Here is a 23,445-nt window from a genome sequence, read left to right as displayed (position 1 = left end):
AAAACTCCCATTGACTTAACATTGTGGAATGTTTAGATTTTCAAACTCACCAACTGTCAAAAATTCAAATCTAAACTCCTTGAAGACTAAATCAAACTGCCATTCTATTTACTATAAGAGCCACTGAGACTCATTTAAACTAATAAACTCTAAACTCATACACTTATAAACTAATTAACTTATAAACTCATGAATTCATAGACTTATGAACTCTTAAACTCATAAATTAATAAACTCTGAACTCTTAAACTCATTTAAACTCTAAACTCATTTAAACTTATAAACTCTAAACTCAAAAACTCGTACACTTATAAACTCATCAATTTACATACTTATAAACTCTGAGTGTGCGTGTGTGTCTGAGTGTGTTTGTGTGTCTATCTATCCATCTAACTTATTTATCTATTTATCTATCATAAACTTCAAACTACTTTAAACTTCAAACCACTTTAAACTTCTTAAGTTTAAAGCTTCCAGCTCCCAAGCAACTCCATAGCAACCAAACTTGAGTACCCTAGCAACCGTTTTGCAAGACCTACAGTATATCTCTGTATCAGAACATCGTATAGAGATGAGGTTTGGCTCTTTTGACTCATGCTAGCAAACAGCACTTCTAACATGCTACACATGCTAGCAGTGAATAGCTACATGCTAATAGCGATTAGTTAAGTGTTAAATCATGCCAAGATCATGCTAAGAACTCTATAAAAACTCCATAGTAACATCTGTGACAACTACCAACCACCTAATAACACCATAGCAACCGCCCTGAACACCCTAGCAACCCCCTATAAATGCACTAGCAACCACCTAGCAACACCATAGTAACCACCCAGAAACCCTAGCAACCGCTTAGCAACACCCTAGCAACCGCCTAGCAACCACTCAGAATATCCTAGCAACCGCCTAGCAACACCAAAGCAACCACCCAGAACACCCTAGCAACCACCTAGCAACCACTTAGAACACCCTAGCAACCGCCTAGCAACACCCTAGCAACCACTCAGAATACCCTAGCAACACCATAGCAACCACCCAGAAACCCTAGCAACTGCCTAGCAACCACCTAGAACACCCTAGCAACCACCCAAAATACTTAAGCAACCACCTAGTAACACCATAGCAACCATCCAGAATACCATAGCAACCACCTAGCAACACCCTAGCAACCACCCAGAACACCCTAGCAAACGCCTAGCAACCATCTAGAATACCCCAGCTACCACCTATCAACAACCCAGAACACCTTAGCAACCCACTAGAAACACCCTAGCAACTTTTTAACTTTAAACTACTTTAAACTACTTTAAACTTTATACTACTTTAAACTTCAAACTAATTTAAACTTCATACTACTTTAAACTTCAAACTACTTTAAACTTTAAACTAAATGAAACTTCAAACTACTTTAAACTTCAAACTTTGTGGTCCAAACTTTCTCAAGCCAACTTAAAGTTTGTCTCAACAAACTTTTTAATCTAGTTTTTATTTTGAAATTGTACTGTTTGCAGTTGTTGGGTATAACAGTCTTTATTGAACCACAACTGGTCTAAAATTTTAGAAAATGTAAAAATGCTAAATATATTATTTTTTAAATAAAAAAAAAATCTAGGTCAAAAACAATACTTTGCAAACTTCTGTAGACCAGGTGGTTTTTATCATCACACAACAATGACACTGCATTTTACAAGAAGTCACCACGTTTATGCACATTTAAGCTGCAGCTAAACAGCATAAGAAAGATTGAATATTTCAAATCATAAAGACAGTGATCAGAAATACAAATATTTTGTCAATACTGAAATTATATATTTATTAAAAATGAATGAAATAACACAGATGTTGGATAATTAGTTTTATGAATTTTTGTTTTAATTGGCTTAATCCATTGTTCTTTTAGTGTGTGCAGTGAAGACACTATGCATTGTGGTAACCTTCACCGTAGGTGGAATAGACTGCTGTAGATAAAACTGAGTTTTGTGTACGTTCTACTTCCTAGAAATGGTTGCTCATTTCCGTGTTATGGAGCCCTGTACATGACATCTTGGTTTTGATTTAAGAATCGTTTCCACTACATGAACATGTGCATAATTTTCGTGCCACTTAATTTGCATCCATCGTTCTTTTACTGTGTGTAGTAATAAGAGACATCTATGACTGCTGTTTCTCATTACATTTTGTAACAGACACAAAGTTCTGAGAATTGAATGTCTCTTCTTTAGTTATTTCAGCATTCTAGAGCAAGCTCCATAATGAAAAGCATTTGGAAATAATTATACGGTAATAGATGGGCAATAATTTAAGTTGCTATGTGCTATATTTAATGATGACTTTTTTAACATTCATTTTTGGAACAATTTGTGGTTGAAATCTAAAACAAATGTTTATTAGCAGTTTTACAGCCTTTAAATACTTTGCTAACAACATTGAATCTCACACAGAATGACACTGAAAAATGTAAATTGATTGAAAGCAATCCTGGCCTGTCTAGATTGTCTGTTCTGGCTGAGTTTCCTTCCATCTCCAGACAAAAAAAGGAATCATTGTGGGTGTGTGCTATGCCTTAGGGCTTTTTTTCTTTTCCATTGGCCCTGCTTATTAGTCCTGAATTGTGTTTTTGTGTTGCATTGCCTGGGGCATGGGAGTCTTAAAACAATCTGTAGAATTTAAATTATGAAAAGCATACAGGGGCAAACAAATGCCGGCATCCGTTAGAGACTTATGGCCTGGTGCTGCTGGTTGGAAATTATGCCACTTGTCTCTGTGACCCTGAATGATTGCAAAATGAATGCATATCGTTCACAGTGAGATTAAGGCTGACTTTAATAGTATTCTAGCTCTTACTAATTATGATATACAAATATATTTGGTTGAAATAGTAAGTGTAGTATTTGAATCTAAATTCAGCACAAGCGCTTCTGTTTTGGTGCTGCACACCAACTCTTTCACTGTATTTAACTGTCAGACAGTGAGTGAAATTGGCAGTTGCAGCATCATTGAGGGGGAAATCGATGTTGGGCTGTTTGTGAATGCGTCTGAAGACACTTTTGGGTTTACACCTGGCATGAAAGTCAGTTGTAATTGTAGCTTTGGCAATGCATTGTACAAATGTAATGTGCATAAATCTACGTGTGAAATGGCTAAATGGTTGTTAAATAAACTGAATGTTGTGTACCGGAATGGATTCAGATCTGAATATGATTGGTTTTGGTTATGATTTAGTTTCAACCCTCCATCAAACTTAACTGCCTGTAGCTTTCTAGACTGCATCCGACAACTTAGGCAACCGACTTGCCTTGCTGCCCTATCAGGCAAAAACATTGTAGGCAGTGTTTGCGCACAAAGGTACCTCATGAAACTGATTTCGGAGAGACTTCATACATTAAGACATTTGTAAATGAGTAGTTTTACTTTTTTTATTTTTTATTTGATCGTGCTGTTTGCAGTGCTTCATGGGATTGTAGTTCTTTCCCTCACTAAGGCCGTTAAGTACACAGTCTTGTACCTTTGTCTTTTTGTCTGATTTTCAAAAACTTTTTTGCTCCAAATCAAAGTTTGTAGTGTTCTGATTCACCCCATAGCTGATTGGCTTGCTTCATAACTTATAACTCTTAACAAAGACTTTTAAAAAAATCCCATGGGAAAAATTAATAGGAAAAAAAAACACTTAGAGAACCAATTGCAGCTGAAAAAGGGGGCAGGGACAGTTGCACTCTATTCCTTCTACTCAGAACACGCACCAAGAAACTTATTTTTATAGCTTTTCATTGTTATGTTAACAAGATCACACATAGGGGTGAACAAAATCTGGCATATGCTGATAATTTGTCATTGGTGTGCTTTTAAGTTTTGATGACAAATGGCCCTTTCACCATTTTACAGAGCTCCACTTCAAGGAAGCAATAAGGAATAACTTCAAAACTTGTCCTGCATCCATCCACTTCAAATGTGAAAACAATGAGTCATCTCCAGTTAGCAGTTTTAATTGTTGGTTGCAGTTGTTTCAGTTTATGACCCTTGTGAGGGACCAAGCAGTCAATGAATGAGGGCCATAGAAATATGTTCCAAAAAATATATATTTTTACTAAATTCAAAAAATCATATACAAAGTTTAAAAAAAAAAGGAAACAAAGTCCGAATGATCAAAACAAATGTTTAGGCCTATAAAAGAGATCAACAGAACAAACTAAACTCAAACAACTGAGTATGTGTAAAGACAAACTGAACTGATCTCATTTGTTAAACATCAGGGACACGTTTATACAAACGGACTAGTCCACATTAACACAGAAAGGAAGACAAAAAACAACAACTTCACTAATACAACAAAATCAATACCAAGACCAGTTAAATAATTACACTTATTAAGTACATATTTTTAAACACAGATAATAAATCTAGGAAAAAGAACAAAAAATTAGAAAAGAAAATACCAACACAAACATTCAAGAACCGCTCACTGATGTGTGGCTGCATCGGGGCCATCACAACCCTATATGGTTGTACCAAGAGTGGTTTGTAAAACCAGTTTAACTACTTAAACATCATACATAACCATCAGCCTCCTGAGGTAGCAGTAGAAGCTTTAAGTACAAATACTGTATTAAGGATTTACCAGACAAACACGGTTAATAGGTAGAAATATCCACATTTCACAGATTTGCGATCAAGTTAATGAATGTTCAATGACAGAGCTGAATTAGCACATTTTCTTGTTTAATTAGATGTATAACATTTACACAACTTTCACTTCAGCCAACAAAGAACCAACAAAGATTGAAGTAAATATAAGCTTACAATTTACAGTTATGAAAGTTAGTTAGTTAGGCATGTTTTAGCTTACCTCAAGGGCATCCAAAATGTAGGTGTCTTTGTTTCCACAGTAGTTTCAATTTTTATATTTTTAGGTCAAACCGTTTGTGTGAGAAAACGAACAGTATTTATATCGTTTTTACCTCTTGTACACAACCACGTCCAAGTGATTTGAGGGTGCGTGCAGTTCCTGGTGTGTGACGTGTGCGCAGACTAAGCCAGAACACGCGCACACGTCACACACCAGGAAGCGCGCGCGCCCTCAGATCATTTGGACGTGGTTGTGTACAAGAGGTAAAAACTATATAAATACTGTTCGTTTTCTCACACAAACCGCTCGTTTCGTGTCTTAGGCCATCAATGTGTACTTACGATGGGGAATTGTTTAATTTGGACTTCTCTGTGCATGCTCTTTGAGGTGGTGACCATAGACATGCATTATATGACTGACAGACAAGAACGGTTTGACCTAAAAATATCAAAATTGAAACTACTGCGGAAACACAGACACCTACATCTTGGATGCTCTTGAGGTAAGCTAAAACATACCAAAATTGAACTTCAAAGTGAACTATCCCTTTAAGGGTTGTGGGTCTGTAATCATTTAAAGTCTTTGGGGGGCTATTCTTTGCAATAGGGACTATAGTTGACTTTTTCCATTAGTCAGGGACCTTCTGTTGGCACATAGATTGATTAAAAATATAATTAAAAATGGGACCTAGCTGTTCCGCACAACAAGAAAAAACACTACTGCCAATGTTGTCTGGGCCCGGACTTGTTTTGGCTTTGCAGTATTTAAAGGTGTTCACAACACTTTGTGCAGAGAAACAATAAGCTGGTTGGGGCAGGGACAGTAAAGACTGTTTCTTAATTTCTTTGCTAAAATCATATTTGTCAAATTTTGAATAAAATTGATTTAGTTCTTGGGCCAAGGATATGTCTGAGGTGAAGACTTCCAGTGTCACCTTTTTCTTTGTCTTATCATTTAGAGCCACCATTGTTTTAATACTGTCCCATGCTGAGCCTAGGAGGTTATTGCTCAGCTTGTGTTCCACTTTGAGTTTATAGTCCCCTTTAGCCCTTTTGATTTCACGTTTAATCTCCTGTGAATACTGTGTAATTCCTGAAGGTTATTTTGTCTGAATGCTAGCTTTTTCTTTTTCAACAAGTCTTTAAGTTGTTTTCTCACCCATGGCTTGTTATTAGGGTATATTTTGACAACTTTTTTAGGAATTACAGTGTCACAGTATGCAACCTATGAACTAACCACTTCAGTCAGTTTATCTATATCCCGTGAAGATTGGACAAACTCCTCCCACAGGGAGGAACTTCAACAAATGGTCCAAGCAGCCTTGCAGTGCCAGCGTAGCCTCCTCAGACCAGACCTTCACTTGCCTGGTATCCACTTTCCCCCTCTGAAGGCAAGTGCAATACGCTGGTACTGTATAAGATGGTGATCGGCAGAACCCAGGGGAGGCAGAGGGACAGATTTGTAGGCACCTTTGATGGAGCCATAACACTGATCAAGAATCTTCCCGTTTCTGGTTGGACAGGACACGTATTTATAAAAACATTTTAGAATTTTGTCCAAAGAACAGTGAATAAAATCACCTAAGATTAGGTGTGAGGCATCAGGGGACACTTTCTGAACAGTGCTATAGATTAATTCTAGGGCAGTGCTTTCGTTAGCCTTCGGGTGAATGTAAACAACAGTTACGAAGATCTGAGGGAATTCTCTGGTTAAATAGAAGGGGCACATGGAGACTGAGAGCAGTTCAATGTCTTTTGTACACAGCTTTTCTCTCACTAGCATTGTTTTTTTACCAGCGCTCATTTATGTACAGGCACACCCCGCACCCTCGCGACTTACCAGTGGTCGTTGCAACCCGATCCATGCGAAAAGAAGCACCAAAACCATCCAATGCAATGCCAGCATCCGAGTCCGCTTCTCCCAGCCATCAAACACCTATTTATCTAGCACAGGGATGGGCAACTTCGGTCCTGGAGGGCCACTGTCCCACAGAGTTTAGCTTCAGCCCTAATCAAACACACCTGAACGAGCTAATCAAGGTCCTCAGGATTACTAGAAAATTACAGGCAGGTGATTTTTTCAGGGTTGGAGCTAAACTCTGTAGGACAGTGGCCCTCCAGGACCGAAGTTGCCCATCCCTGATCTAGCAAATATTACTTCTAATCCACTTCATCTGGCTAAAGCAAACACCATGTGATCACCAGCCATCTTGGGACGAAATTGGGGAATGGCGGCCATGACGGGACGAGACTCGGTAATGGCGGCCATGACGGGTGGACTGGAGGGCATGTGGAGGGTGCTGGCTTAGGGTGAACTGGGGCGCCTACATGCTTCCGCATAAGGACTGAATTATAATTTTGATTGTCCTCATTATCTATATCAACAAAGAAACCAGAACCATTTAAATCGAGGACATAGTTAATAAAGTCTACGGACCTATAACAACCGCCAGGGGAAAGGAATCTAAATAAATTATCATCATCCAGTCCCATCCAGAAGCAGGCATTAATCATAGTATTAACCCAGCTCACCAGATGGGAAACATTCAGGAACTCCTCCACATACCGCTCCAAAGGCCATCTTTTCTGCTGGATCGTGAGGAGTCTGTCTTCAGCCATCTTTGTTGTTGGGTTTTTATTTTGGTCTTGCATGCTGTTACTGATTAGATGGCTGTAATCAAGCACATGACGAAGGAGATACTATAGGAGACTTTAATTCAATACAACAAGGAAACACACAACCACATAACACTGAGAACTGAAATAATACAAGACAAGGGACTGATTGAAACAGATGGCTGGGCAAACGAGATAATGGACACCTGAGCAGAATTTGGAACCATAGTGACAAACAGGGAGAGAAGGAGAACTGACTAACACAACACAGCTGAAACAAATGAACTAATGAAGACAGTGAACATGGAAATAAGTGTTGGGAAACTGAACAACATCAACATGGAAGAAAGTCCAAAAACAAACAGACATGTAACATTCAGCGCCTGAGACAAGATGATTGATTGATTGATTTATCAATTGATCTGACAGCAGAAGTTCTGGACTCTAGCAGATTCTATTGCCCAAGGACCATGGACATTTTATTGCCCAAGGATTGAGGACGTCTGACTGACATGTTAAGACACAAAGTTTGTTTTGTTCAGGATCATGTTTAGGGATGTGAAAATGCCATGTGTAGGTATCTGCAAGTTGAAGTAATGGCCATGAGGAAAGGTTGAGGCATGCCAAGAGGTAGGGGCGTGAATAACGGTCTTTATCATTGATTTTTCGATTAAAAGTTTTTTAAAATGTGGTCGATTCAAAATCGATTCTCAAACGCCACAAATCGATTTTTTTCCATATTTATTTATCTATTAGCCAGTATTAGTTTTCCTCCACTGTTCATAGGCTTGCAAACTCCATTTTATAGCTAATGCTGTGAGATTTTATGTTTGTTTTATCTTAATCATAAAATAACCTCAACTAGTGCTGCAAGATTAATCATATCGCAATCGCGATGTCAATCCTACGCAATTATATGATGCAAAATGCTGCGGTTTTATATGAAATAAACAAATTTGGGATGTTAACGCAATTAATGCAGCATCTGTTAATTTTGGTTATCCTTTGGCTAGTGTTACATGATCCCGCTCTTATTCATGCTAATGTTTTTAAACCATTCATGCGCGACAAGTAAAAAAAGAGCTCGCTGCCTGTGAATGTCCTGACTGTGACACACAGAAAGACTCGCGCTGATATCGTACGTGCGTACAATAAAGCCCAGAATACAGTTCTCTTTCGCGCTTGAACGAACAATAACACACACAATTATGCAAAAAAATATTTTTTGTCGAGTATGTTCATAACATAAGAGCAGTCTTATGATGAACGTGACTCGTGAGAGAATGAGGCGCGTGTGAGATCCGTGTCTCTCTCAGCAGCGGCTGGTCTTAAAGGGACAGAAGGCTACACAGTAGCGACTACTAATTACCTCTGTCGTTAAAATTAATCAAAGAACACTCACTGCTCTTGACTAAATAACTTTTGTAACTTTAATAAGGATTAGTCTATATATAATTTATAATTAATGCAGCGCAGACTGTTTGATAACTTTATTCAATTTCTGCATATGTCCTACCTGTTAGACAGGAAGGACACAGGTAAAAATGATATGCATTTTTTTTTTTTTTTTTTTATGGGTTTATGTGAGGATTGTCAACCTGTTTGATCAAGGCATGCGACTGTTCTGACTTGTCCAATTTTCAGCATACATTTTTCATCTTGCATCAAAATCCTGTCTATTCATTGTATGCATTTGAAATATAGAGTTGGGTTCTTTTTTAATGTACCCAAGTGTACCTAAAATAAATAGTTTAATATACAGGTTTGTAGCTCTTAATTTCTTTTTATTAATTAACCACTTGTAAATTTATGTTTTACTATTTTAAAGTATCTTTTATTATATCTTTTTTTATAAATATAGGATTTGTATTAAAGCTGCATTATGCATTATGCAGCTTTGCCGACTTCTTCGCTGTTTTCTCGCTTTTTGCTCGCGGGTTTCTCTATAGAGCTCCCCCTACAGCTTCGGAATAGATATTTGACAACACTGTCGTCAAAACTCGTTGGCTCGTCCCATCTTCTCCCGCTGGTCATGTGCATTTGTTTTCAAAGAACCCGGCGAATGCACGGAGCCATGTCCACTGAGGTATGTATAATACACAGAAGGCTAGCATATACATGTTTAGATAGTATATGTGTGCAGTGCCGTAAAGCAGTTTGTTACATCGCGAGACCTGATATCACGCGATACTTCCTGATGCTGCGGCCGAAAGGGTTTTTCGTCTCACAGGCGCTCGAGGGGTGCGAGAAGACCACCATTCAACCCGAAAACAGTCATATAACCATTCCAATGACTCCGATGCTGTTTGGTTAAGATAAAAAAGTTACTTAGTTCACCTTTAAATATATATTCATTGAGTCGAATTGAAATCTAATTTAGAATCAAAATCGAAAATTGAATCGAGAATCGAAATCGAATTTTAGAGCTTGCGAATCGAAATCGAATCGAATTGTAACATCTGAATCGATACCCAGTCCTAGTTAGGGTTAGTTTCTGTTGTAGCAATTAACCTTTCAGTATGCCTCCTTTCAGCACGCCCATTATTCCAACCTGCAGCTATCTGTCTCGAAAATGTAAAGTCGATGCACCCTCAATAACAGACAGGCGTGCAATTCATTCAAGAATGCCATTCAAGTTTACAGCAACAATGGTGCTGTGAACTTAACATACTTTTGAAAATCCAGTGTTTAGTTGATACTGATAAACACTCATTGTCACAGCTGTAAACACAACGGCCTTCTTCTTCCATAAGGGGGTTTGGCATCACAATGGCTTTGTGCGACACACGTTTGCTGGAAATCCAGAAGAATTCAGAATCAGATGACGACTTCAAAACTCCTGAAGTGTTTGCCATTTTGTGTGCCCCTTGCATCAAATGATCAGCCAACCAGTCCGTGGCTTACATTAATTGTCTTCCTGTTTAGGTTTCCTTGTGTCTCATTTTCAGTGTCTCAGAATTAGGATTTTAATAATTAATCCTAATTCTGATTCTAATTCTAATTCCTTTCTGCCAGTGACCCTTTATAACTGCTAATATCCAACATCTGACATAAATCATGTAATGTTAGTCTTTTTTTTTCTTCCTTGGAGTTAATTAATCTGCCATCAACTTTGAAATAATGCAGAGGCCAGCACTCTCTGCAACTTTTTTGCTGTTATCACATAAATTCATCAGTGTCTCTATAGCATCTAAAGCATTCTAAACTGTTCCAGTAAGCACATTCCTGTCCTTAGTTGTTTACCCTACTGTTAGTTATGTGCTCATATAGCTCACTGGGTGTGCCAGATGACATCCCCTTTGAAATGCTTTGAAACAACCTGTATTGTAAAAGTGACTTTTTTTTGTGAAAAATACAAATTAATTATATATAAGGAAAAGAAACCTTAGGGATCTTAAGACAGAAACAAAGACAAAAACACAAAAACAAAATACATAAGCACTTTTGTGTGACACATCTCTGCTTGTAGATGATGCCTAAAGAAAACGGTTATTCATTCATTTAAATTACAAGTAGCTTCTTTCTTTTGGTTTGGTTATACACCTCAAGGATGTGCCATTATGGTTAGTGGTTTCATAGTGATACAGAAAAAGGCTCAATTCTGCTCTTTTTATCAGACACAGGATTGTTGCTATAGACAAGAACATATGATCAGAACCTTAAATATATATTTTAATTAGTCATAGTTGGCTCATTGTTACTGAAGGCCTGGAAGGGAATTAAAAAGGACTTCCTGCTTGTAGGCCTAATCTGAATGAATGTTGATTCAAAGGATTTGCGTTTGTACAGCATACAGGGCTACAAAATAGCTCTCCAGATCCAATATATCAAATTACGTTGATATCTTGACAGCAATTCATTTGTTTGACACTGTTTATTAATATGTGTAAGCTATGTCATCATAGTGTAATGTTACTCTTTCATCATGATGTTGCTTATTCAGACACCCTGTAATACACTCAAAGTAATAACCTTGTCCATGTCATGCCATCATAAGTTACTATTAAACTTAATTGTTGAAATATCATAGGTAGAAATGGTAATTTGTCACTAATATATGTCAAAGTAATCAGTGAGGTGAAGGCCTTAAGGTGATTTTTGTTGGTGAATTAGTGGTGAAATTAACATTATTTAGTGTGAAATTCTGAGTTGGTAAACACATTTGCCCCTGTGATCTTTTTACTTTTTTCATATTTGCTACGTGTTTGTGCATGTGTGTATTCAAATGAATCTTGGAAAGTACCCGGGGAAGGGGGAGGTAACAAAACAAAATAAATGACAGCACTTTCACATCTTTCACAGTACTTTAACTACAATCTACTTACCTGAATAAAGTGTATGACCATTTAGCATATATATTGCCTTTTATCACATGGCATGAAAAAATGGATGATATACTATATGTAATAAATCCACCGAGGGCATCTGGCCAATCTTACATTCCAAAAATACAGTTAAAAACAAAGGTGCTTTTTTTGCATGTATGGTTCCATGAAGAACCGTTAACATTCACAGAACTTTTCCGTTGCCCAAATTGTTCTTTGGATTATTTAAAGGTACTGCAGACTAACAGGAATCTGTTCTTTAAGAAACTTTCACAGGTTCTTTAGGGAACCACAAATCATTTTCCATTATCTTAATAGCTTATTACATCTTTCTTTTGAAACATCTTTCAATGGCTAATGGTTGGTTAATGGTAGCTTAATGGTATTCATCCTTTTTCCCCCAGGCAGGGCTGGAGCTTAAGTGTGGAATGCATTCCAGTCAGATTATGCAAGTCTATCGCATTACAACAACAACACAGAACTACAAACAAGCAAAGGGAAGAAAAACAACTATATTTTGTTTTTCTGAACAGTGGATTACTGTACTTTTTGGATAAAGAGTTTTGTTTATTACGATTATGGACATGGACACTATAGCATGGTAAGACAGTATGCATTTTATTGAACATTTCACTTGACAATAGTGTATACAACTACTCAGTGTCACAACTAATGCCACGTCTGTGTGCTTTTAACAGGTTAATGATATATCTGTCTTTTTTAAGTTATACAGCTTACTTCAAATGCAACTAAATGCATGACATTACTTTTTGACTATAGAAAACAACAATCTTTATGAAGAACTTGCAGGATGTTTACATAATGCACACATAACTGCATTGCACTTTTTATGCTCAGATTATGTCAAGGTATATCTATTAGGTCCATAAAAGCCTATTTGGGTAAAATAGTAAAATTTCAACAACAAAAAAATCTGAAATGTACCAAAATGTAACTGGGCTAATATGCATTAAAGGGGCATTCCACCCATTTGAACATTGTTTTTTATTTAAAGTGGGTCATATATGTAGTCGAAATGTAAAATAAATTTTGAATTTGGTGCCTTCGTGACCGAGGAAAGACAAAAAATAACTTCAGGACGCATTTGTATGAAAGACAACAACTCCCACAATGCACCACATTGCACAGCTCCGCAAGCCACTCCCACTAATCCAGAAAGCGCATATCTGCCTATAAGAGAAATCACTCTTCCGTCTACAAGGCTAGCTACCACCAGAGCTTGAAATTCATTTCACACAAAATGTCTAGTTAGTTGGCGAACTCATTAGTGCATTACTCCTCGTTTGTATTTCTTTTGAAAAGGTGAATTATTGCATGGTACCTGGATGTTCAGTCAGAACATATGCGGTGCGAAACAAGGATAGTTCACAACACAAACGTCCGTGTCCTCGTCTGATTCAGAGATTTCGTCCAGGAGAAATTGTCATCTTTGAAATTCTTTGCCGCAGACGGACTCTATCTCTGTGTGGCTGAATAAACACAGTATAAGAAGTGCGCATTAAAGTCTTATCCATAAACTCTCTCTCTCTCTCTCTCTCTCTCCCTTTCATTATCATCAACATACACAGCGAAGTACACAAAACACTCGTTACAACTAACAGTAAACAAATATATACACCTTTTCAGTGGGTGCATAATAAACTGGTAAACCTTATATCCGTAAAATGAAGTATAAAGTGCGTGCTCTCACTTTCATTTCTGCCGTGGTCAGTCACATTAGGCCTGTCGCTCTGGAGACCGTAAGCTGGATCATGAACAGTACTGATCCATCCTCGAGTAACAACGACATCCAACAACAACACACCTCAATCGCTTAGGAGACATTCTTGTCTACAGCTGCTCAAGCGTCGAACAATGGCGGACTCTGTGTCCAGCTCACTCAGGGCGGGTTTATGCTCAAACTGCAGTGTCAATCAACAGTCGTGGGAGGGGCCTGTGCAAAGTGACGTCACATTGAGCCTGAATCTGAAAACAGCTTGTTCTGAGACAGTGCTTATGATTTATGGGGATTATAAAAAAGCACTAGGTGGATTTTTATCATTATAGGGTGGTTGTGTACACACACTGTCAACACACATTTACGTTCAAACACCATGTAAAAGTGAATTTCGCATAATAGGTGCCCTTTAAAATCATGGAAGGAAGGAATCTTATTATAAATTTAATAAGAATCTTATTATTTAAAATTATTATTATTAGGGTTTTTTTAACATGTAGCCTACATGAAAAGCTTGTGTGATGTTATATGTAATGTCAACATATACAACAGTTAGTTCCAGTCCTCAAATTTGAGCTGCATTACAAGAGTGCTGATATAAAGTCCAACAGCACTGGAACTTTTCACTTTTCACATGATTGGGCTATAGAACCTAGAAAAAGATGGTGCACTGAGTTCTCAGGGTAAAACTCAACACCCCCACACACAAGGTAAAGGAATCGGATGTCATGATACTTCTCGGAAGCCACAAATCACACATGCGCAGCACACAAGTCCATGCACAAGTCCATTTGTGGTGAAGGGGGAGGTGGAGTCTATGAAAATGATGGATGACTCAGCAAAATGGACAGAGGGTATTGCAGAGTCTTTTCCATGCACTTCAGCATGCCAAACATAGAAAAAGACAAACGAATCTCAGCCAGAAGGGGTTCTAAGAGTGGAGCTTTCCTAACGCCTTACTTGCTGAGAAAAGAGCTAGGAGAAAATAGAAAGTGGTGTGATTTTTTTTTCCTCTAGTATATGAGTGGCTGAAGTAATTCAATGCTCAAAACAATGCTCTTTCCTGCATGATATTTTGTTATACAAAAGCTGAGATGACACATGAGGTGATCTTACGGTATGCGATTGGCTCCAGCAGAAGAAAAGGCATCATTCATTTCTTTTGATTCTTGGTAACCTACAACTGTAACCTCTGAGAAGAGCTTTAACTTCATGTGCCCTGGGAAAACTTCATGAGCCCTTCTCTACAATGCAGTAATGTTTGTCTGTTTCTATTGCTGTGCTGAGTAAAGGTCTTTGAAATCTTTACATACATGCTGATAAATACGTGTGGGGTCATGGAAATAGTACTGTGTTACTAAAGGTCTAATTTTGGTAACATTTGGTAACAACTTCTGAAACTAGCATGCTCTGTCATTTAAGTATATATAGCAACTCAAACTTTAATGTAAAATGTTACCTTGTCAAATTGCTAAATGAGCTTGAAAGTTTGCATTTGAGATCAAATTCAGTGTTTAGAAATAGAGAACTGATTGACACAGGGTATTTTTTTGGTTTTCAGGGTTTTGTATTGGCAGGGTTTTAAATGAGCTTGAGATCTCAAAGAACACTTCAATGTCAGACAAACCCACCATGTGCATACTTATGAGCTTTCACCTGCAGTGCGAGTTTCACTTCAACAAATGGATAGCACATTGATATTCAATTGCTACAGTACAGACTAGTGGGAAGTACCAATGTAAAGTTTATCAGCAGATGACAGAGGGACCATTTCAATTCAACCCCTCCAACTTTAATCAAATTAAGTTAATGTATTTTCACAACATAGTTATTTGTTTTTTTATTATTTTTAACATGTTTATTGAGTCCAGGTTTTAAGCAGTGTCAATGCTGAGTGAATTTAACTACTGCATTAGATGTGATGTATACTCACTGGCTCAGCATTTCATTTCATTTTGCTTTCACAGCAGCAGTTAAAAAAAAAAAAACGTACCCAGGTTGTACAGTTTGCTCCCGCACTCCCAAGCCACAGTGCTGGTTGGTCCAACCCATCCCACAGATGAACACAAATAGAATATAAACAATGAAAATGATTTTAAAAAAGAAGCCTCTTGGAGTAAAAGTAATGAATGGCTGAAGATAAAACGGGCAGGTGAAATGGATGTAACTTCTCCATAGCAAAAAAATAAAATAATTAATGCCATGGCTGTAGGAAGGTAGTCACAGTTGTTTGATAATACAAATGATCAATTAATAAAAAAGATAATTATTTATTTTATTCAATCACATCATAATTGCAGTTTCACGAGTTTACACTTAGGCTACATGTAATAAAGTGGAGTAAAGATTATGCGTATTTGGCGTGCTGTCCGGGGGGAGGGCTCCAAGCTCCGAATTTTTGCCCGAACCCAGAGTACTCCCCCGGTTGTAGTAAGAGTAGTTAGGAGTAGAACTGAAGAGAAGGGGTGGTGGAGGGATGCTGTTAAACTGTCGACGAACGGAGGCAACGAAAGCCACAGCAGAACTGCAGCACACAGCAGTGTTTGTGAACGAATCTGCAGTTTTGAACGAATCATTAGAGTCAATGATTCAATGATTATTCATAAATATTAATTCATACAGCCACTTGCTTCATTTCTGAATGAATGACTCGATGACTCATCACCTACTGGCAGTTTTAATTTAATATTTAAAAGCATCACTTTGTTTTTACCATCATTGCATATTTCTCTATTGAACATTTATTATTAACATTTATTATTTAAAGCATTATTTATTTTATAAAGGTATTTGTAAAGGTAAAAAGGGGGCAAATATTGTCCCTTACTTAAAAAGGTGTGACTGAAGAGTGGGGGTACGCAGAAGGATGTTAAAAGCCTCATGGGGTACAACTCTAAAAAGTTTGAGAGCCACTGGGATTGGGTAAAAGAATAGAACAAAATAAACATCAACATCAAAGCACAATACATACCAAGGGCAGAAAGTAGGCCTAATGTTCAGAGGTCAAGTTAGGTTAAAGACACAAACAAAGAGGGATTCAAACAAATAGCATATCAATAACAATGTAGAATTTACAGACTGTGAGCTGAAGAGTAATATTCAGATAACAAAATTTGTTTTTGAAGGGGAGAAGGGTATATGTTTGACGGATGTCTTGAGGAAGAGCATTCCACAACCTCGGAGCCACTAAAAGACTCCCATGGTTACCAGACTTTTGAAACCGACTGAATATGACACAGCCCCACCTAAGATATTTTTCACCAGCCGCCACTGTTAAACACATACAAAAATTGCAGTAAATATTAAATTCCATTAAAAAAAAAAACTATATGCTATAGTTTGCAAACTAATGCTTAAACTAGAAAGGTGGCAGCTAGCCATTAAACTTCTTAGCTAACATACAATGTTATTTTCTCTTCTAGGCCAACATTAGCTACAACCAAAACAGATTTTCACATTAGTTAATTAATGTAAATGTAAACCAAGCGTTGCTCCTTGGTCCGTATTTTAACTCGACAATTCAATAATCTAACAAAGTCTGTAAAATGACTCGTTAGCGCTGTATACCGTGGTAATTAGTTCGTTACCGCCATGTTGACGAGTATAAACCGAGGGCTTGGAGCCAGAGGGGCGTAAGTGGCATTTTGGGAGAATATGAGTTATTGACAGAGCCGCCTTAACCTAATGTTAGGCCCCGGGGCTGAGAGGTTTTGTAGGCCCCCCATCCCCTCGATTTATAGAGTCTCATTTTAAAAAAGTGTAATAGCTTATCTAGGTAATCTACATCACAAAATGCATTAGTTTCTTTCGAGACCTACAACAGTGAGTTTTTTATATTGTTTTTAATTTTAATATTGTTATTAACATATCACTGAGCACATAAACACAAGAAACTTTATTTAACAGCCACACACTGCAACTAAATTTCAACTTTATGCAAATGAGAAGCGATTTTCGCGAGCGACAACCAATAGGAAAGAAGCCTTTCAATGGAGCTCAGCTCCCGTCACCGTCTCGAGTTCAGTGCAGGCAAGACAGAAGAGTTCAAGGGCGATTTCACTGTTTTATATGATTTGACTGTAACTAACCACAAACATGGATATAATAAAATGATGCATGGAAAAGAAACTTTCGACAGTCTCAGTGAGTTTAATTCATACATTTATAGTTCGAGTGTTGTAGTTTTATGATGCAAGTTTAGCACTGCTGCAGTTCATTTTACAGTTTATCCTGCATTATGTTGACTATTAGGGACAAGAAAATTTATTATTTGTCAAATTCGGATGACGTTTTAGTAATTTATGACAGTATGAGTGAGTTTAATTTGTAGATTGATCGATCGTTAATCTAGTAAATTATTTAATCCACTGAACACTGCTGTGTGGTAATATAAAAACACTCCCAACAGCATAGGCCTACTGTTTCTTTTGAGCCTAATTCCTAGTCAAATTAAAATGATATAGTTGTATAATATCACTTGTAATGTTGTTTTGTATAAATGTGGCCAGACGAGCAATCTAAACGCCTCATTCGCGCCGCGGGACCTCTAGACGCGCATAAACGCGTCTTTGCATTGACTTAACATTGAAATCACTCGCGCCAGACGCTCTATTCGCGTTTGGTGTGAACGCACCATAACAATAACATTAGAGCGACAGCACTACCAACGCCCACAAGCGACTAGCGACAAAATCTGACAAGTTAAAACAATATGACCTTTTCAGCTCATCATGAACCTGAACTTGGGAGGCCCCTGGGCTTCAGCCCAGGTAAGCCCGTGCATTAATGCGGCCTTGGTTATTGATATTAAAATAAAGGTCTCGATGAGCTCAATCCAATGGTGCCAAAAAGACCTATCTGAGATCAAACTGTATTGAATATAGCAACAAAACAATAAAGACCTAACACAAAAGTGTGAGTAATGTTTGGAGCCAGAAGGGCGTAAGTCCACACTTACGCCCTTCTGGCTCTGAAAAATACATGTAGGTGAGGGTATTCCTCACACATATGCAGAGTTCTACAATGCTCTGACAGTGGACAGAACTAAACAAACTAGTGAACAGAAAAGCAAATAAGACGCGACATGATTCTTTGGATGTGGTCAATGAATAGACTCACAGAGTAATTGAAATGGTTGAACAAAAAAGAAAAGTGAAATGAGTAAAAAGAACACGAGAAAACTGTCAATTGTATAGAGTATTTGAAAAAAAAAGAATGAATGTAATGAAATAAATTGAACAACTCATGAATTGCCAATCAGAAGTGTGTTTAGCAAGTTCAGTGACTTATTAGTATACAGCAAATTTTAAAAATACAGTAAGTATCTGTATGTGTTTGACGTCACAGAAAATTCCCATGATGCAATGGGAATCACAGTTATTTACTGTAAAGAGAAATAGTATAATACTGGGTGATTTAAAGTAAATAACTGTAGAAATTACAGAAAAGTCTAACAGTGTATCTGCCTTTCATAAAGAGCATCACCACAACTGTCAACAACTGACTCACTGGTAACCAGATTTCAACTGTTTAAACACATCTGCTAAATACTAAAATAAAGTAACAGCACATGGGCTCATCCTTTTGTATGAGAGTTTTTTTTCTTTTCTTGGTTGAAACCAGACCAACATTATTCAGAAATACCCCAGTTTACAGCATGTTTGTCCATCTGCTACACTGTAAGACTTTTGTAACTGGGAATCATTTCACCTGTACTTTGCAAATAAATACCTAATTAACTAAATTAATGAATACAATACCTAATTAACTAAACAAGAGAGAATCCGAATGAGGCCAAAAATACTATCTTAAAATAATGATAATTAATTGTCAAACTCTCATAAAACAAAATGACTAGAACATGGTTAGGCAGGTAACTGCTGTAGGGGTTAAACTTAGATTAGTTAATACTGTGTGTGCACCAGGAGTGGGAATCTTAAGGCACACCATGATCTGATCCGATTCTGATTTCAAAATATTTATTAATTATAATTCTTGATCTACATTTTTTATTTTTATTAACTCATGATTTCAGCAACTTTAAACATTACATATTTGTGCATTATTTAAATTACTTATATACTTATAAGCACTTTAAAAAATAAACTTGAGTATCTGAAAGTTTTCCATACAAGCACAGAGTGATGGACTTTTCTCTTTTTCTCAGCAGTATTGTTGTTTGATAATTACTGATGACATCATAAACAGCGGCAAGTTAAATAAGCTGCATTCACACTAACACAATATCAGATGTTTTATCATGTCCTTAAGACATAACTGTGTTTACATAAATTTTTCATCACAAAAGTGATTTTGAGGTGCAAGTGCATTTAACCTGCTTGTGATTGTCCTTGTATTTGAACTACGAAACTCGATGTAAGTTCTACAAACTCGAAACTGGACGCTAACTAACAGAAGACACTAGCCGGGTTTAAATCCCAGTTGTACAGGTGGGGCATGTTGTCACACGTTACAATGTGCCCCTATTAGAAATATGCTATTATATTCTATACTTTTATTAATTCTATTGAGAAAACATGAGAAAAAGGTGAATAAATACTGAGAGTCAATGTTCAGAAATTACTAATTATTTATTTGTTTTGCAATTATTCTGCTAATGACACGGTACAGAAGTTTATACCATTAGTCCCATATTCGTAATTGTGACCGCACAGTCTGTTTACAATGTCTACCAGTGTGTGTGTGTGTGTGTGTGTGTGTGTGTGTGTGTAGAGAGAGAAAGAGAGAGAGTATATTATTAGAATTACACTATTCTAATAATATAATAATAAGATATATGATAGGCCTATAAATATAACTATGCACTAGGAAAATACAAGCATCGGATTGGGACTCAGACTCTCTAAAGTAATCACATATAGGCTACAACATATTTAATTTCACCATGTGTTGAATTTTGGTGCTGATTGTGTTGAAATCTTATGGCAACCTGATGTAGCCACCTTTTCCCTGGGTCCCGTGACCCGTGTAAATTATGGGAGTGACTTCCACTTTAAACTGTAAACGATCAGTGACTACCAAAAAACTTTGATTCACTGTAATAATCATTTGCAAAAACTGGGTACAATGAGGTGACATTATTCATTTTACATTTATTATTATCCTGCTTTAGAAAAATTCAGTAAACACTGGCGATAGGGATTAGAAGCGGAAAAACAGGAGACACTGAAAAGACACCAGGAAAGAGAGATGCGTGAAGATTTGGAGAAAAGCGGGAGAGCAGAACACACACACCCACAAGAAAATAATCAGAAGGAATAGAACACAGAAGACTGAAAAGAGTTTTTGTCACATATTATTCTTGAGATACTAAATGTCACCTTAAAATACCAAGCATTACATTATTTTACTGAGACATACTTATTTTAAATTATTTGTTTCAGTCAAACCGGAAACGCCACCCTTATTTTAAAACACAGTATAGGCTCATTTGGAAAAAGGTGGAACAATTTTTTTTTTTATGAATTAAGAATGATAAATTCCAATTCGCTCTGTACACCCATAGAGTGACCATTCAATTTAGGATTAAGTATTTATACCTAAACTATATTAGCTTTTCTCTGCACAGAGAGATGGAGCTTCTGACATATCAAAGTTGGTTTTAAAAAAGGTTTTGCAGATTATTTAACCTTCTTGCTGCATTAGGACATTTTTGGTCATTTTCAGTTTAATTTCTTTGACCATTTTGGCTGTTTTAATGCAAATGGTATGTAATTTGGCAAAATTGTGCCTTTTTGGATAAATTGTAAAATTCTGATCCCATGTTGCATAATATGTATAACACACACTGTGTAGATCAAATAGGAACATAATGACCAAAAATGGCCCATTGAAACCCATTAAAACGTAGTTTAAAGCCGGGGCCGTCATACATGAATCATGACTTATGTTGAAACATCCTTTCATTTTTAAGCAAAAGCATTATATTTGCATTATATAGTGTATTCCACCAGATGACGTCACTACATACGTATTCCCTATGGGGGGAAATGCACTCTCTCTCTCTCTCTCTCTCTCTCTCTCTCTCTCTCTCTCTCTCTCTCTCTCTCTCTCTCTCTCTCTCTCTCTCTCTCTCTCTCTCTCTCTCTCTCTCTCTCTCTCTCTCTCTCTCTCTCTCTCTCTCTGTGTGTGTGTCGGTGGTGTAGGATGTGTGTGTAGGTGTGTATGTGTGTGTGTGCATTTAGCAAGAGAAAGCGCTCCTCACTGCAATGTTTTCTTTCGGTTAGATTCATGCATATTTTACACACAGACATGAACCTTTGACACAGCTTCGTTTTTTTTAGCAGTCTGTGTTTCAAAGTTAATTGATCATTTCTCACCTACGTAGAGGCACAAACACAGCCATGCAGTCAGTCCTTAGACAATAATAACACCATGCATCTTGCGGCAACACAAAGATGTAGCTGCGAGGGATTCAAAACAAAGTCTGCCTTTGTTTTGGATTAGAATAGTTGAGAAATCAGTGTTTATACAAGTGCGGTTGATGCAAAAGTTAAAATCCTGAAATTAAATAAATATTTGGTAGTTATGATGAGGACTGATGCTGGTTAACAGATTTAACTTAGTAAAAGTGGAAAATAATAATAATATATAATATTTTAGGCAGTGTTTAATATGTGACCATTTTTGGTCCTTAACGCGCAAAGTGTGATTTAAAAAAAAAAAAAATCTGACATAACACAAAAAATAAAAATGCGTAAAAATTAATGTTGCTGCTAATCATGGACATATACCAGGCTGTGATAATTCCCTCCCAAGAAATCCACCTATAAATATATAATAGTTTTATGGCAGTGTTTATAGTGGACATTTTTGTCCCTTGATGCACTCAACATTTTAATATTAGGACTTCCACAACTATTTTAGGGAGAGAAAGGAAACACATGACAGCACCTGATTTTTGTAACAATATTTCACATGAGTTCCAAGTTCTGATGCAACACAACAGGGAGATTTCTAGTCAGGGAGGTTTGTTACTGTACATCTGTTTGCAAATTCAACTGCTATAAGGGAGAAAAATAAATTAAGATAAGATGACCCTCATCTGCACCTGCATTCAAAATGCATTGTAAAATAATTTAAGTATGTAAAAATATAACAACAAGGCTCAAAACCTATTGTTGGGACTTGAATAGAATCAGTTATTATAAATCCCCATAATTCAATATAAACTTTACTATATGTAAAAAAAAAAATTTTTGCGTGGTCGATAGCATGCTTATACAGTAAGCACAGGGAACTTAGGGGATTTTCCTCTGACGCATGTGACCCATTTCTCTGAGAGAAATTAACAGCAGAGGTTAGTAATTGTCAACCCTAAGCTGATAGTTTAAATCATTCATCGCTGTACATAAAAGCTGCAGGATATGTGGTGGATCATGGAACACATGCAGAACATGTTTAACGTTCTGAAATAACCACAGCTTTATCTAGCTTCAGTTCATAATTCTAATTGCAAATAATTAGACTGTAATTCTTCAATTTGACAAAACAGACCAAATAAGAGCACCCATTCAATTAATGCGTTGAAATGAGATTGTGGCATCTATGAGCAAGAGGAAAATTAAAGGTGGGGGTACAATTTACTTATCCCAATATATAATATTCACTCTCATCAAAACCCCTGTTTTGCTCTCACACTGGTTTTAGGCGGTCTATGAAAGTATGCCTTTGGCACACAAAAACATCTTTCCAAATCAGCATGTTAGTAGTACTACTTCTCAATTCTCAGAAATCACATGCCAGTTTTAACACTGACAAACTATCACTGCAGCCAGTCAAGTAAAAAAATAAATAATCACACCACTTTGTTTTTCAACCACCGGAAAAGACTTTCTAAAGTTCTCAGAGTACAACAATAACAAAGCATCATACCACAACAGTCAAATGCAAAAACTTGTTAGT

At 37.0% G+C, this 23,445-nt stretch overlaps 1 long non-coding RNA gene across 1 annotated transcript in view; it reads left to right on the top strand.

Moving 5' to 3' along the window:
• LOC311067730 overlaps positions 1-23,445 on the top strand; it is a 134,191-nt gene that overhangs the window by 51,568 nt on the left and 59,178 nt on the right. The window contains exon 3 of the long non-coding RNA XR_014603269.1: positions 12,188-12,384. This is a non-coding gene — a long non-coding RNA (uncharacterized lncRNA). The remainder of the gene's footprint in view (positions 1-12,187; positions 12,385-23,445) is intronic.

Source organism: Abramis brama (genome assembly GCF_963993115.1).
Source record: "Abramis brama genome assembly, chromosome: 17".
NCBI lineage: Eukaryota > Metazoa > Chordata > Actinopteri > Cypriniformes > Leuciscidae > Abramis > Abramis brama.
Note: the sequence above shows the minus strand (reverse complement) of the source record. Positions and strands in the feature narration are given on the sequence as shown.